This window comes from Ranitomeya imitator, chromosome 1 (genome assembly GCF_032444005.1).
Source record: "Ranitomeya imitator isolate aRanImi1 chromosome 1, aRanImi1.pri, whole genome shotgun sequence".
NCBI lineage: Eukaryota > Metazoa > Chordata > Amphibia > Anura > Dendrobatidae > Ranitomeya > Ranitomeya imitator.
Window position 1 is genome coordinate 1,196,483,353 of NC_091282.1, and position 15,644 is coordinate 1,196,498,996.

Consider the following 15,644-nt stretch of genomic DNA (forward strand, 5'->3'; position numbering starts at 1 on the left):
GTCATGCCCAATTCCCCAATGCGGGGTCCATTTAAAAAAAAATAAGAATGCCATCACAGCCCCCTTGCCCAAAATTCACTGGCCTATAACAGTACAGAGCACGCTCACCCTGGTGATCTAATGGCAAGTACAAGACATATTGCATGCGACCGAGTTAAGAAGTAGCCCCAATGTAATGTCATGCCCAATTCCCCAATGTGGGATCCTTTTTAAAAAAAATAAAAGAGTGCCATCACAGCCCCCTTGGATAAAATGCACCGTACAGAGCACGTTCACCCTGGTGATCTACTGGAAGGTACAGGACAGATTGCAGGAGACCGAAATAAGAAGTAGGCCCAATGTAATGTCATGCCCAATTCCCCAATGTGTTGTCCTTTTTTAAAAAAGAAAAGAGTGCCATCACAGCCCCCTTGGCCAACATGCACCGTACAGAGCACGTTCACCCTGGTGATCTACTGGAAGGTACAGGACAGATTGCAGGAGACTGAATTAAGCAGGCCCAATGTAATGTCATGCCCAATTCCCCAATGTGTTGTCGTTTTTTTTAAAAGAAAAGAGTGCCATCACAGCACCCTTGGCCAAAATGCACCGTACAGAGCACATTCACCCTGGTGATCTACTAGCAGGTACAGGACAGATTGCAGGAGACCGAGTTAAGAAGTAGGCCCAATGTAATGTCATGCTCAATTCCCCAATGTGTTGTCCTTTTTTTTAAATATAAAAGAGTGCCATCACAGCCCCCTTGGCCAACATGCACCGTACAGAGCACGTTCACCCTGGTGATCTACTGGCAGGTACAGGACAGATTGCAGGCGACCAAGTTAAGAAGTAGGCCCAATGTAATGTCATGCCCAATTCCCCAAAGTGTTTTCGTTTTTTAAAAAAATAAAAGAGTGCCATCACAGCCCCCTTGGCCAACATGCACCGTACAGAGCACGTTCACCCTGGTGATATAGTGGCAGGTACAGGACAGATTGCAGGAGACCGAGTTAAGAAGTAGGCCCAATGTAATGTCATGCCCAATTCCCCAATGTGTTGTCCTTTTTTTAAAAAATAAAAGAGTGCCATCACAGCACCCTTGGCCAAAATGCACCGTGCAGACCACGTTCACCCTGGTGATAAAGTGGTTCTGGATGAGGAGGATGAGGATAAGGAGGAGGATAAGAACAAACAGACCAAATCTGGAAGCGTATAGCCATGTGTGGCTGTGAAGAGGTGCATGAGAATACACCTCCCCAAAAGAGAGAATGTATTTGAGGTTATGTTTCGGTGTTTTCACTTGGTGGTGTACAGATGTCTTTCCCCATCCAGCCCTTGTTCATTTTTATAAGAGTCAGCCTGCTAGCATTTTCAGTTGACAGGCGGATGCGCTTATCTGTTATAATTTCACCAGCGGCACTAAAAACCCTCTCTGACAGAACGCTAGCAGCAGGGCAGGCCAGGACCTCCAAGGCGTAGAGAGACAGTTCATGCCATGTGTCCAGCTTGGATACCCAATAATTAAAAGGCACAGAGGAATCATGGAGGACGTTTGTACAATCTGCAAGGTGCTCCCTCACCATCTTCCCAAACATTGCACTTCTTGTGACAACACTCCTTGCCTCTGTGCCGCCATGATGGGAGTGTCTGAGAAAACTGTCCCAGAACTTGACCATTGTTCCCCTGCCTAAGCTGGTTTGTACTTCTGTTTCTCTCGCTTGGAGTCCTTGGTCGTACAACAAACTCTGACGTCTGCTGCCAGCGTTCTCACATGGGAATTTTCTAAGTAATTCGGCTACAAGGGCCCTGTGGTACTGCAACATTTTAGTACACCTCTCTGCCTCAGGCAGAACAGATTGAAAGTTCTCCTTCTGGCGTGGGTCTAGAAGTGTCACCAACCAGTAATGAGTGTCACCCAAAATTTTGATAAGTCGAGGGTCACGTGAAATGCAGCGCAACATAAAGTCAGCCATGCGTGCCAGACTGCTAACAGGCAAGACTTCCGTGTCCTCACCAACAGGATAACTGACTATGCTGTTCTCCTCCTCCTCATCCTCCTCCAGTGTCGGACTGGCCCACCGGGAGATCGGAGAATCCTCCGGAGGGCCCACCCCCCAGAGGGCCCTCCCCCTCACCAGACTCCTGCTTTGTCCTGTATTTTAGCGCATTATGATTGCATGCACCCAGCAGTGATTGTTATTCCATACCTGGTGCCGGCCGCCTGCACTGCTCAGTAACATGTGATGTGAGGTGAGAGCTTTCTCATCACCTGCTGCGGCTTCTACTGATGTCTTGGCGCCGCTCTCTCAGCTGCCCAGTGCTCATGAGATCAATAGAAGCGGCAACAGCAGGTGATAGAAAGCTCTCACCTCACATCACATGTTACTGAGCAGTGCAGGCGGCCGGCACCGGGTATAGAATAACCCACACAGCGCCACGCACAGTACTACAGAGCCACAGGCTGTGAGACACTGACTGCACACAGCGTCTAGAACGGAGTTGATTTTTTGAGGTCATGATGTCACTGGAAGGGGCGGGGCCTCCATCAGACCAGTGACCTGATAACAGGAAGCAAGTTGCAACGCTGTGCTGACTGAGGCTGCTGGAGCCCTGTGACCACTAGAGCAGAGGTCCCCAACCGCCTGTCCGCGGACCAGGACCGGGCCGTTGAGGTTTTTCAGCCGGTCCGCGGCGCCTCTGACAGCTAGCTTCGCGGCCCTGCGCCTGGTCAGAGCACGCTCTGTGACAGCTCGCAGCTCCCGGCAGAGAACATTATGCAGGACGGGGCGGGGCGTCAGGCGGGTCTTAGTGACGCAGCCCTCCTGCGCAGCATGGTGTGTTCCTGATGGGGTGGGGCGGCAGGCTCTCCTCACTGACACGCCCAGTGGCGTATCTAGGGGGGGGGGCAGCCGGGGCATTTGCCCCGGGTGCAGCCGGCAGGGAGGGGCGCAGTCGGGCCGCTTCATTCGGCGGTCCGCAGTGTCTCCCCCGGCGGCTGCATTCTGCCGCCCCCGGTCAGGGAGTCAGCTGTTCTCTGTGCCGACTGTCAAGCTGACAGCCGGCACAGAGAAGCTGCAGAGCGCCGGCTCCCAACGTGTGCAGAGGTGGAGGGGAGCCCCTGCAGGGTGGCTGCGACGGGCAGGGAGAAATCCCCGCAGCTCCGCTGCCCACAGACGCGCCGCTGGATGACGTCATCATTCAGCGGCCGGCTGTGTCAGAGGAAGGCAATGAGATGCTGTGGTAGAGTGCGAGAAGAGGTGAGAGGGGTGTGTGAATGTGTGTGTGAGAATGTGTGTGTGTGAGAATGTGTGTGTGAATGTGTGTGTGTGTGAATGTGTGTGTGTGTGAATGTGTGTGTGAGAATGTGTGAATCACATTCTCATTATAAATGTCATAATTACATGATAAGTATGCACTAAGCTCCACCCCTCCATAACCCCACCCCCATATGACCAGAGCCCCACCCCTGCCCCACCCCCACCCCACCGGGCCATGGAAAACTGGTCTTGCTTAAAGCCGGTCCCTGGTGCAAAAAAGGTTGGGGACCTCTGCACTAGAGGACCGAGGGGGCTGCACTATATAACTGTGGGAGGAGAGGAATGAGGGTCTGCACAATGGACCCTCGCACAGATAGGAATGAAGACCCAGGATTCAGTGTGAGTGGTCAGAGGATGAATTTATTTGATGTAACTTGAAAGGGGCTGTGTGGAGAAGGAGGCATGATGAGGGGGCTGTGTGTAGAAGGAGGGATGATTAGAGGGCTGTGTGTAGAAGGAGGGATGATGAGGGGGCTGTGCAGAGAAGGAGGGATGATGAGTGGGCTGTGTGGAGAAGGAGGGATGAGGAGGGGGCTGTGTGGAGAAGGAGGGATGATTAGAGGGCTGTGTGTAGAAGGAGGGATGATGAGGGGGCTGTGCAGAGAAGGAGGGATGATGAGGGGGCTGTGTGGAGAAGGAGGGATGAGGAGGGGGCTGTGTGGAGAAGGAGGGATGATGAGGGGGCTGTGTGGAGAAGGAGGGATGATGAGGGGGCTGTGTGTAGAAGGAGGGATGATGAGGGGGCTGTGCAGAGAAGGAGGGATGATGAGGGGGCTGTGTGTAGAAGGAGGGATGATGAGGGGGCTGTGCAGAGAAGGAGGGATGAGGAGGGGGCTGTGTGTAGAAGGAGGGATGATGAGGGGGCTGTGTGGAGAAGGAGGGATGATGAGGGGGCTGTGTGGAGAAGGAAGGATGATTAGAGGGCTGTGTGGAAAAGGAGGGATGATGAGCTTTGTGGAAAAGGGAGGGTGATGAGGGGGCTGTGTGGCAAAGGGGGGATGATGAGCTTTGTGGAAAAAGAGGTGATCCGGGGCTGTGTGGAGAAGAGGTGGGAGTGAGAAAAAGCCCATTGGTGAGTTCACCGCCTCTGCACTGTGGGACTTTCTCACTGTGCTAGTGGGGATCTCACCAAGGTCACCGCAGTTCAGGGGCCTGGCGGAGAACATAGCCTCAGTGACTTGACATAACCTCGATGAGGTTAGCCGGCGCCAGTGACCGGAGGTAAACTTTATACCTCCGATCACAGCTGTGGGCTTGCATCATTTGACAGCGTGTGAACATCAGCTGTCTGACTGGTGGTAATGATTTTACCGCTGATCAGAAGCAGTGTTTGCCGCTCTGTCTTGCATCTGACAGAGTGGTAAACACTGGATGTATTGGCCCCCCATTCAAATGAATAGGGTCCAGGTACTGTTCTGGTACCCGAACCTGGACTCATTTTTAACTGTTCGGCCGGACCCGAACATCTAGGGGTCCGCTCATCTCTAATCCTGTGTCTAGTGTGTGACTGGTGTATGTATGGTGCGTGAGTGTGTCATGTGGCTAGCGTGTGACTGGTGTGTGTGTCACATGTATGTATCCTGTGTCTAGTGTGTGACTGGTGTGTATGTGTCGTGTCTATTGTGTGTATGTGGCACATGTCTAAATAATAAAATCTTTCTGTGCTTATAGAATATCATTGTTCTAGGTTTTACATAAAATTATCTGCTGCCGGTAAGGGTGCTTAACTAGATGGAAACTAAGGCTACTTTCACACTTCCATCTTCTGCACAGGATCCATCAAGACGTTGAAATGATGGATCCTGTGCAGATTGTGGAAAACGTGTGCACTGGGCCCGCCTTTCTGACGGACCCGTCGAGGCTATGTGCACCTGTTGTGTATGCGTTTTCGCAGCGGTTTTCCGCTGCGAAAACGCATACACAACACAAACCAGGTAAAAAAAAATCGCAGTGTTCTCACCTACCGGCGTTCCCGCGCAGCGATGCTCTTGGTAGCTAGCGTTCCTAGTAATACACTGCGAAATCTCGCAAGAAGTCGCAATGTATTACTAGGAACGCTTGCTGCCGGGAGCATTGGTGACGCTGCGCGGGAACGCCGGTAGGTGAGAATACTGCGATTTTTTATTTTTGAAATTATTTTTAACATTATATCTTGTTACTATTGATGCTGCATAGGCAGCATCAATAGTAAAAAGAGAGAGAGCGAGCGAGAAAGAATTTCCCTGACGGGAAATTCTTCCACGCATGCTCTCTTTGAAAAGATGGGACCCGTCGCTGGATTCCTGCTTTTCACAGGCATCGACGCATCCTGCGCCCATAGGCTTCCATTGTACTCAGTGACGGGCAGCGCAGGATGCGTCGCTGACCAATTTTCCGACGTTCAGAAAAAACGTTCCTCTGAACGTTTTCTCTGCCCGACGGACCGTTTTTTTTATGCAGGATCCAGTGAAAAAGGGATGACTCTGCAGCTAGTACCCCTTTAGCATGGTGGGCTCTTAGAATGATTTTCTCTGGTGGGCCCAAACTACTCCAGTCCGATGCTGTCCTCCTCCTCCCTGTCTTCAGGCCATCCCCACTGAGCAGAAGCTAATACAGATATGTTTGTAGTACCGTCTATAGCGCATGAAAGTAGCTCCTGTTCTTCCTCCTCCTCCTCCTCATTGCCTACCAATCCACGTTGAGAAGACATGAGGCTGGGCTGAGTGTAATCCACCTGTATGTTTCCTTGCTCCATGTCCTCGTGCTCCGCATGCAATGCATCCTCTTTGATTGGGAGCAGATAGTTTTTCAGAATGCTGAGAAGCAGGATGGTGATGCTAATTATGGTGTCATCGCTTGGTGCAGTCCTCAAAGTTTTGAAGGATGTTACATATGTCTGACATCCATGTCCACTCCTGAGGTCTTATGTGTGGAGTCTGACCTGAAATTCGACGGCCTTGTTGATGTTGGTAGTCAACAACGGCCCTCTTCTGCTCACAAATCCTTTTCAACATATGCAGCGTAGAGTTCCAGCATGTGGGGACATCACACAACAGTCAGTGAGCTGGAAGCTGAAAATGCTGCTGAAGCACGGCAAGGGCGGCTGAAGCTGTAGCTGACTTTCTAAAATGGGCAGACAGATGCGTACTTTCACTAGCAGCTCCAGGTAGCTTTTCAGAAAACGTTGAACCATGAGGTTAGGCACAAGGGCCAAGCTAGGTACGTGTGTGAGCTCACCTTGCCTCAGAGCCACCACCAGGTTACAGCCATTGTCACACATGACCATGCCTGGCTGTAGGTTTAGCGGTGTCATCCAAACATCTGACTGCTCTTTCAGCGCTGTCCACAACTCTTCTGGATTGTGCAGTTTGTCACCTATGCAGATTAGCTTCAGCACAGCCTGTTGCCGCTTGGCTGAGGCAGTGCTGCAGTGCTTCCAGCTTCTGACTGATGTGATTTCAGAGATGGAGGATGAAGAGGAGGAGGTGCAGGTGCTGTAGACTGTGGGGGCAACCCTGATTGACGTAGGGCCAGCAATCCTCGGCATGGGGAGGATGTGTTCCATCCCAAGGTCCGACTGGGTCCCGGCTTACACTATGTTAACCCAGTGTGCTGTCATTGAGATGTACCGTCCCTGCCCACAAGCACTTGTCCACGTGTACGTGGTTAGGTAGACTTTCCCAGTAACAGCATTGTTGAGGGCACAGGTAATGTTGTGCGAATGAGCAAAAACCAAGGCGCACCACACAGATGTACATATGGTATACCAACATTATGAAAATATGATACGGGGTGCAAGTGAGTGATAAACAAATATGTAATGCAAACAAAGAAACAGGTATCACTCCAATGATGCACACCACATATAAAAATAAAAAAACAAGATATTGAAAAAAACACACAAGATTTTATTGAAACACCACATAAAACATAATTAAAAACAACAAGCACAAAGCCCTGTCCATAACAATAAATGCAAGGTACAATAATATGTATAAAGCACAATAAATGTACAAACCTGCAATGCTGTAACCCTGCCTATACCCCAGATAAAGTAAGGACTATATATGGTCAGCTGAAAATACCAAGCTGGCCAGAGAATGTACACCCTGCACCACCCTATACGTAGCGTATCGCCCTCCCAAGTAGGGCTTCGTCAGGGGAAGTGTTTGGTGTGTATCACAAACTTTGTATAAATAGCAGACAAGTGATACACACCAAACACTTCCCCTGACGAAGCCCTACTTGGGAAGCAGGATGGTGATGCTTATTATGGTGTCATCGCCGCTCACCATCTTGGTGCAGTCCTCAAAGTTTTGAAGGATGTTACATATGTCTGACATCCATGTCCACTCCTGAGGTCTTATGTGTGGAGTCTGACCTGAAATTCTACGGCCTTGTTGATGTTGGTAGTCAACAACGGCCCTCTTCTGCTCACAAATCCTTTTCAACATAAGCAGCGTAGAGTTCCAGCATGTGGGGACATCACACAACAGTCAGTGAGCTGGAAGCTGAAAATGCTGCTGAAGCATGGCAAGGGCGGCTGAAGCTGTAGCTGACTTTCTAAAATGGGCAGACAGATGCGTACTTTCACTAGCAGCTCCAGGTAGCTTTTCAGAAAACGTTGAACCATGAGGTTAGGCACAAGGGCCAAGCTAGGTACGTGTGTGAGCTCACCTTGCCTCAGAGCCACCACCAGGTTACAGCCATTGTCACACATGACCATGCCTGGCTGTAGGTTTAGCGGTGTCATCCAAACATCTGACTGCTCTTTCAGTGCTGTCCACAACTCTTCTGGATTGTGCAGTTTGTCACCTATGCAGATTAGCTTCAGCACAGCCTGTTGCCGCTTGGCTGAGGCAGTGCTGCAGTGCTTCCAGCTTCTGACTGATGTGATTTCAGAGATGGAGGATGAAGAGGAGGAGGTGCAGGTGCTGTAGACTGTGGGGGCAACCCTGATTGACGTAGGGCCAGCAATCCTCGGCATGGGGAGGATGTGTTCCATCCCAAGGTCCGACTGGGTCCCGGCTTACACTATGTTAACCCAGTGTGCTGTCATTGAGATGTACCGTCCCTGCCCACAAGCACTTGTCCACGTGTACGTGGTTAGGTAGACTTTCCCAGTAACAGCATTGTTGAGGGCACAGGTAGTGTTGTGCGAATGAGCAAAAACCAAGGCGCACCACACAGATGTACATATGGTATACCAACATTATGAAAATATGATACGGGGTGCAAGTGAGTGATAAACAACTATGTAATGCAAACAAAGAAACAGGTATCACTCCAATGATGCACACCACATATAAAAATAAAAAAACAAGATATTGAAAAAAACACACAAGATTTTATTGAAACACCACATAAAACATAATTAAAAACAACAAGCACAAAGCCCTGTCCATAACAATAAATGCAAGGTACAATAATATGTATAAAGCACAATAAATGTACAAACCTGCAATGCTGTAACCCTGCCTATACCCCAGATAAAGTAAGGACTATATATGGTCAGCTGAAAATACCAAGCTGGCCAGAGAATGTACACCCTGCACCACCCTATACATAGCGTATCGCCCTCCCAAGTAGGGCTTCGTCAGGGGAAGTGTTTGGTGTGTATCACAAACTTTGTATAAATAGCAGACAAGTGATACACACCAAACACTTCCCCTGACGAAGCCCTACTTGGGAGGGCGATACGCGTGAGGCTGCTTTGTCCCTAGTCCTGCTGGCGTGCCGGTTTACCCCTGGACTGTTCCTGGCCACCCTTCTGCCTTGGGTATTCTTTATCCCGGCATTCGCTATTTGGCGGTCCTTTCTCTGCTGTTAGCATGTTATTTTGGAATTATTTTCTGGGTAAGACACCTATAAGTGTCCCATAAGCCGCATAGGTTACTGTTTATATTCAGGCAGCTTTTTGGGTCAGGTACCCATCGCTACGTATAGGGTGGTGCAGGGTGTACATTCTCTGGCCAGCTTGGTATTTTCAGCTGACCATATATAGTCCTTACTTTATCTGGGGCTTTGTGCTTGTTGTTTTTAATTTTGTTTTATATGGTGTTTCAATAAAATCTTGTGTTTTTTTTAAATATCTTGTTTTTTATTTTTATATGTGGTGTGCATCATTGGAGTGATACCTGTTTCCATCTCAACAAGCCTAAAAGGCAGCATTTCTAGCGCAAGCAGAAGAGAAATATTAGAATTGAGGACTGTGGCATGTGGGGCGTTTCCTGGGTATTTCCGCTTGCATTCCAAAGACTGAGTTATAGACAAATGAACGCTGTGCTGGGACAAGGACGGGCTTGCTGATGGTGCTGCTTGACTGTGGGCCACAACAGGTGCAGGGCTAGAGGCATCTTCACATGCACGGTGTACTGGGGATTGGCTTCTACGCAAAACAGTGGAAGAAGCAGTGGTGTGACCAGCAGGCAGTGGCCCTGGAGCCTGGGGTTCGGCCCACAAAGTCGGGTGCTTTGCTTGCATGTGCCTGATCATGCTGGTGGTGGTCAGGCTGGTTGTTTTGCTACCCCTGCTGATGCGGGCATGGCAGGTGCTGCAAATCGCCTGTTTGGGGTTATCGGCAGAGTCTTTAAAAAATAGCCAGACTCTGGAAGATCTCACAGGTGGAATGCAACTTCACTCATGTTGTTGTTACAGGGAATAGATGCACGCCTTCTGTCTGTGGTCACCACACTGCTTCTTCCTGCCTGTTGGGGGATATGCCTCCTTCCCCATTTGTACTGCTGTCCTCGCTATGCATGTCCTCCTGCCAGGTTGGGTCAGTCACTATGTCATCCACCACCTCATCTTCCACATCCGCACCCTGCTCCTCCTCCTGACTTTCTGGCAATTGTGTCTCATCATCGTCCACCTCTTGTGACACTTTCCCACCATCACCTTCGTGTGACCGGGGCTGGTCAAAGCTTTGTGCAGCTCTACATGCGATCTCATCTTTCCCCACTTCAAGTTGACCGGCAGAGATTTCTGAATCTTGAAATGGAAAACTGAACAGCTCTTCAGAGTGTCCAAGTGTGGGATCAGTTGTCTCAGGGCACTCGGCATGGTGGGAGGAAGGAGGATCAGGGTGAGGAATATCCTGGCCACACTCACGGCTACTCAGACTTGACCGTGTGGAAGACAAGGTGGTGTTGGTGGCTAAGTGACTGGAAGCATTATCCGCTATCCAACCAACAACCGTTTCACACTGCTCTGGCTTCAATAGTGGTGTGCTGCGGTCCCCCAGAAACTGGGACAGGAAGGTCGAAAGAGAAGATGTGGTTCTTTGTTGTTGCCCACTTTCACCTTGCCCACTTCTTCGTCCTCTGGATGCACCATCAGCATCACGTCCACTTCCCCGTCCCTTGCCCCTTGCCTTAACCATTTTAAATGGACTACTGCACTATTTCAAATGCTCAACACAAATGTCTTTATTACTAGCAAAATAATATGTGATAAGTATGCCTGCAAATCTACGATTTTTCAAACCCAAACACTAGGCAGGCCTCAGCCTGACCTAACAGACTGTATTCTATTTATTTATTTTTTTAAAGTTAATTTAGGAGAAATAGCGCTGTATAGAATTTGAGTATCACACAGCCAAAAAATAAGTACACCGGCCTACAATGTCGAAACTTGGAGCACAGAGATATATGACGGCTGTAACGGAAATACCACACTGGTTTATCTGTGGCCTTTGAATTTTTTTTATGCAAAATAGTGCTGTATAGAATTTGAGTATCACACAGCCAAAAAATGAGTACACCGGCCTCCAATGACCAAACTTGGAGCAGAGATATATAAGGCCTTTTTCGGTGAATTTAAAACACCAAAAAAAAAAAGGGGGCACAAGGGTAGCACACGCAACTATGCTACGTATGTCTGACAAACTATGACTTTTCAACAGGCCTCAGTCTGACAGAACAGACTGTATATTTTTTTTTAGGGGGGGGGGAATTTTTGGAAAAAAATAAAAAATTGGTATATAAAAAGTAAATAAGCTGGGCATCCATTGGGAAAGATGCAGTGGGAGCAATGGACGCACATACAGTGCCTGCAGGCCTTGCACTGATGTGGATATGCTGTGCCCTGCCTGCCTAGCGCTGCAATATCGGAACCCATGAATTAGCCCTAAAAAGGACTTTTGGTTTCTGAGGAGTTGTGGATGTAAGAGTTGCAGACCTACACTAATTCTAAAACCACGATTCTGACCCTATCTCGGCAGCAGTTCTCCCTACTCTCGCTGATACAGGGACAGAATGCGGCGAGCAGGGCGGCACCAGGTCTCTTATACTCGGGGTGATGCTGTACGGCCCAGCCAATCACTGCACGACCACAACAAAGATGGCTGCGGCGTTTCATGGCCTGGCAGACAATCCCTGCACCGTGATTGGGTCTCTAAAGTCCACCAAAACTGCTGGGTGGACACTGCAGTTACCGCCGAATAATACCAGAAATGCTCGCTGCTCGCCGAGTACACTGAGTATAGTGATACCCGGGCGAGTAACAAGTAGTGGCGAGCACGTTCACTCATCACTAATGATAATAGATGATAGATAGATAATATATAGATGATAGATAATAGATAGATAGATAATAGATAGATAAAAATAGATAGATAAAAATAGATAATAAATAGATAGATAATAGGTAGATGATAGATAATAGATAGATTGAGTATAGGTAGATAAATATATAGATAGATAGATAATAGATACATAGATATACAGTAGATACTGTATATAGATAATAGATATATAGATAATAGATAATAGATCGATATTAGATTTTCATCAATGATAACACCCATCACCATCCAATAGTAGAGGAACCCTATAACAGAGCCTTCCGTACTTTGTGCATCAGTGACTTCTTTTACACCTAGGTTTACTGAGGCCGCAGCCTGCAGCGAGGTTTGAGGTGAACAAGTTCATGAAGCTGAGTGTGACATATTGCCGGCTGCTATAATGCTGTCAGAGCCATGTAGGAGGCAGATCTATGATATAACCATCATCTAATGATCACGTAGATTTCTAATTGCTCATATGGAGATAAAATACGGCTCATTCTGGAACCTCAGATATCGGGCGCTGTTTGAGGTCTTATCACTGTAATATTTGCTTATCAGCGTTACATGCAGATTTTGCTGCAGATTTTCCCATTTCCATTTCCAACTCCGCACTAAATCTGCACAGAGAATTCACGTTGGAGATTTACAAAAAAAAATCCTCCTGGCAGAATAATTTGTGAGAAGAAAATATCAACAAAGTGCAGGAGAGAATTGCTGATGTCTCGCCTGCTTAGTTGGCAGCAGATTTTGGGTTTAATCCAAATGTATAGAGGGAAAATCTAGATAATATGCTTACTATATAGTTGTGCTCAAAAGTTTACATACCCCCAGCAGAATTTTTGCTTTCTTGACCTTTTTTCAGAGAATAAGAATGATGACACCAAAACTTTTTCCCCATTCATGGTTAGTGGTTGGGTGTTATTGTCAAACTACTGTGTTTACTCTTTTTAACCCCTTCGCGCCATGCGCCGTACTAGTACTGCGCTGCCGGCACTGCATTTGTGCCAGCAGCAGTACTAGTACGGCGCACCGATCACCGCGGTCTCGCGCTGAGCGCCGCGGTGATCGGGTGCGGGTGTCAGCTGTATATGACAGCTAACACCCCGCAGCAATGCCCACGATCGGCGCTATCGCCGATCGCGGGCATTTAACCCCTCTGATGCCGCTGTCAGTAGTGACAGCGGCATAGAGGGGGATCGCGCAGGGACGGGGGCTCCCTGCGCTCTCCCACCGGAGCAACGCAATGAGATCATGTTGCTCCGGTGACCCAGAAGGAGTCCCCGGATCCAAGATGGCCGCCGGACTCCTTCCGGGTCATGAAGTGACCTGGCTAGCCGGCGCCTGCTGAGAGCAGGCGCCAGAAAGCCACCTAAACTGCCTGTCAGATCGTTGATCTGACAGTGTGCTATGCACAGTGTCAGATCAACGATCTGATCTAATACAGAGATGTCCCACCCTGGGACAATGTTAGAAAGTTCAAAAAAAAAAAAATAGAATGTGTAAAAAAAAAAAAAAATTCCCAAATAAAAAAAAAAAACATTTCCCAATAAATCCATTTATTTATGTAAAAAAACAAACAAACAATAAATGTACACATATTTGGTATCGCCGCGTCCGTAACGACCCGCTCTATAAAACTATCCCACTAGTTAACCCCTTCAGTGAACACCGCAAAAATAAAAAATAAAAAACAAGGCAAAAAACATTGCTTTATTATCATACAGGCGAACAAAAAGTGGAATAACACGCGATCAAAACGACGGATATAAATAACCATGGTACCGCTGAAAACGTCATCTTGTCCCACAAAAAAAAAGCCACCATACAGCATCATCAGCAGAAAAATAAAAAAGTTATAGCTCTCAGAATAATGCGATGCAAAAACAATTATTTTTTTATATAAAATAGTTTTTATTGTGTAAAAGCGCCAAAACATAAAAAAAATTACATAAATGAGGTATCGCTGTAATCATACTGACCTGAAGAATAAAACTGCTTTATCCATTTTACCACACGTGGAACGGTATAAACGCCCCCCTTAAAAGAAATTCAGGAATTGCTGGTTTTTGTTCATTCCGCCTCCCAAAAATCGGAATAAAAAGCGATCAAAAAATGTCATCTGCCCGAAAATGTTACCAATAAAAACGTCAACTCGTCCCGCAAAAAACAAGACCTCATATGACTCTGTGGGCCAAAATATGGATAAATTATAGCTCTCAAAATGTGGTGATGCAAAAACTATTTTTTGCAATAAAAAGCGTCTTTTAGTGTGTGACAGCTGCCAACCCTAAAAATCCGCCAAAAAAACGTTATAAAAGTAAATCAAACCCCCCTTCATCACCCCCTTAGTTAGGGAAAAATAATAAAATGTAAAAAAATGTATTTATTTCCATTTTCCGGTTAGGGCTAGGGTTAGGGCTAGGGTTAGGGCTAGGGTTAGGGTTAGGGCTAGGGTTAGGGCTAGGGCTAGGGTTAGGGGTTAGGGTTTCAGTTATAATAGGGGGCTTCCACTGTTTAGGCACATCAGGGGCTCTCCAAACGCGACATGGCGTCCGATCTCAATTCCAGCCAATTCTGCTTTGAAAAAGTAAAACAGGGCTCCTTCCCTTCCGAGTTCTCCTGTGTGCCCAAACAGTGGTTCCCCCCAACATATAGGGTATCAGCGTTCTCAGGACAAGTTGGACAACAACTTTTGGGGTCCAATTTGTCCTGTTACCCTTGGGAAAATAAAAACATAGGGGATAAAATATCATTTTCGTGGAAAAAAAAATATTTTTTATTTTCACGGCTCTGCGTTATAAACTGTAGTGAAACACTTGTTGGTTCAAAGCTCTCACAACACATCTAGATGAGTTCCTTGGGGGGTCTAGTTTCCAATATGGGGTCACTTGTGGGGGGTTTCTACTGTTTAGGTACATCAGGGGCTCTGCAAATGCAACATGACGCTTGCAGACCAATCCATCTAAGTCTGCATTTCAAATGGCGCTCCTTCCCTTCCGAGCTCTGCCGTGCACCCAAACAGTGGTTCCCCCCAACATATTGGGTATCAGCGTTCTCAGGACAAGTTGGACAACAACTTTTGGGGTCCAATTTGTCTTGTTACCCTTGGGAAAATAAAAACATAGGGGATAAAATATCATTTTCGTGGAAAAAAAAATATTTTTTATTTTCACAGCTCTGCGTTATAAACTGTAGTGAAACACTTGTTGGTTCAAAGCTCTCACAACACATCTAGATAAGTTCCTTGGGGGGTCTAGTTTCCAATATGGGGTCACTTGTGGGGGGTTTCTACTGTTTAGGTACATCAGGGGCTCTGCAAATGCAACATGACGCTTGCAGACCAATCCATCTAAGTCTGCATTTCAAACGGTGCTCCTTCCCTTCCGAGCTCTGCCATGCACTCAAACGGTGGTTCCCCCCCACATGTGGGGTATCAGCGTACTCAGGACAAATTGGACAATAACATTTGTGGTCCAATTTCTCCTGTTACCCTTGGGGAAAAAAATTGCGGGCTAAAACATCATTTTGTGGAAAGAAAAAATGATTTTTTAATTTTCACAATGCTACATTCTAAACTTTAGTGAAACAATTGGGGGTTAAAAGTGCTCACCACACATCTAGATAAGTTCCTTAGGGGGTCTTCTTTCCAAAATGGGGTCACTTGTGGGGGGTTTCCACTGTTAAGGCACGTCAGGGGCTCTCCAAATGCGACATGGCGTCCGATCTCAATTCCAGCCAATTTTGCATTGAAAAGTCAAATGGCACTCCTTCCCTTCCGAGCTCTGCCATGCGCTCAAACAGTG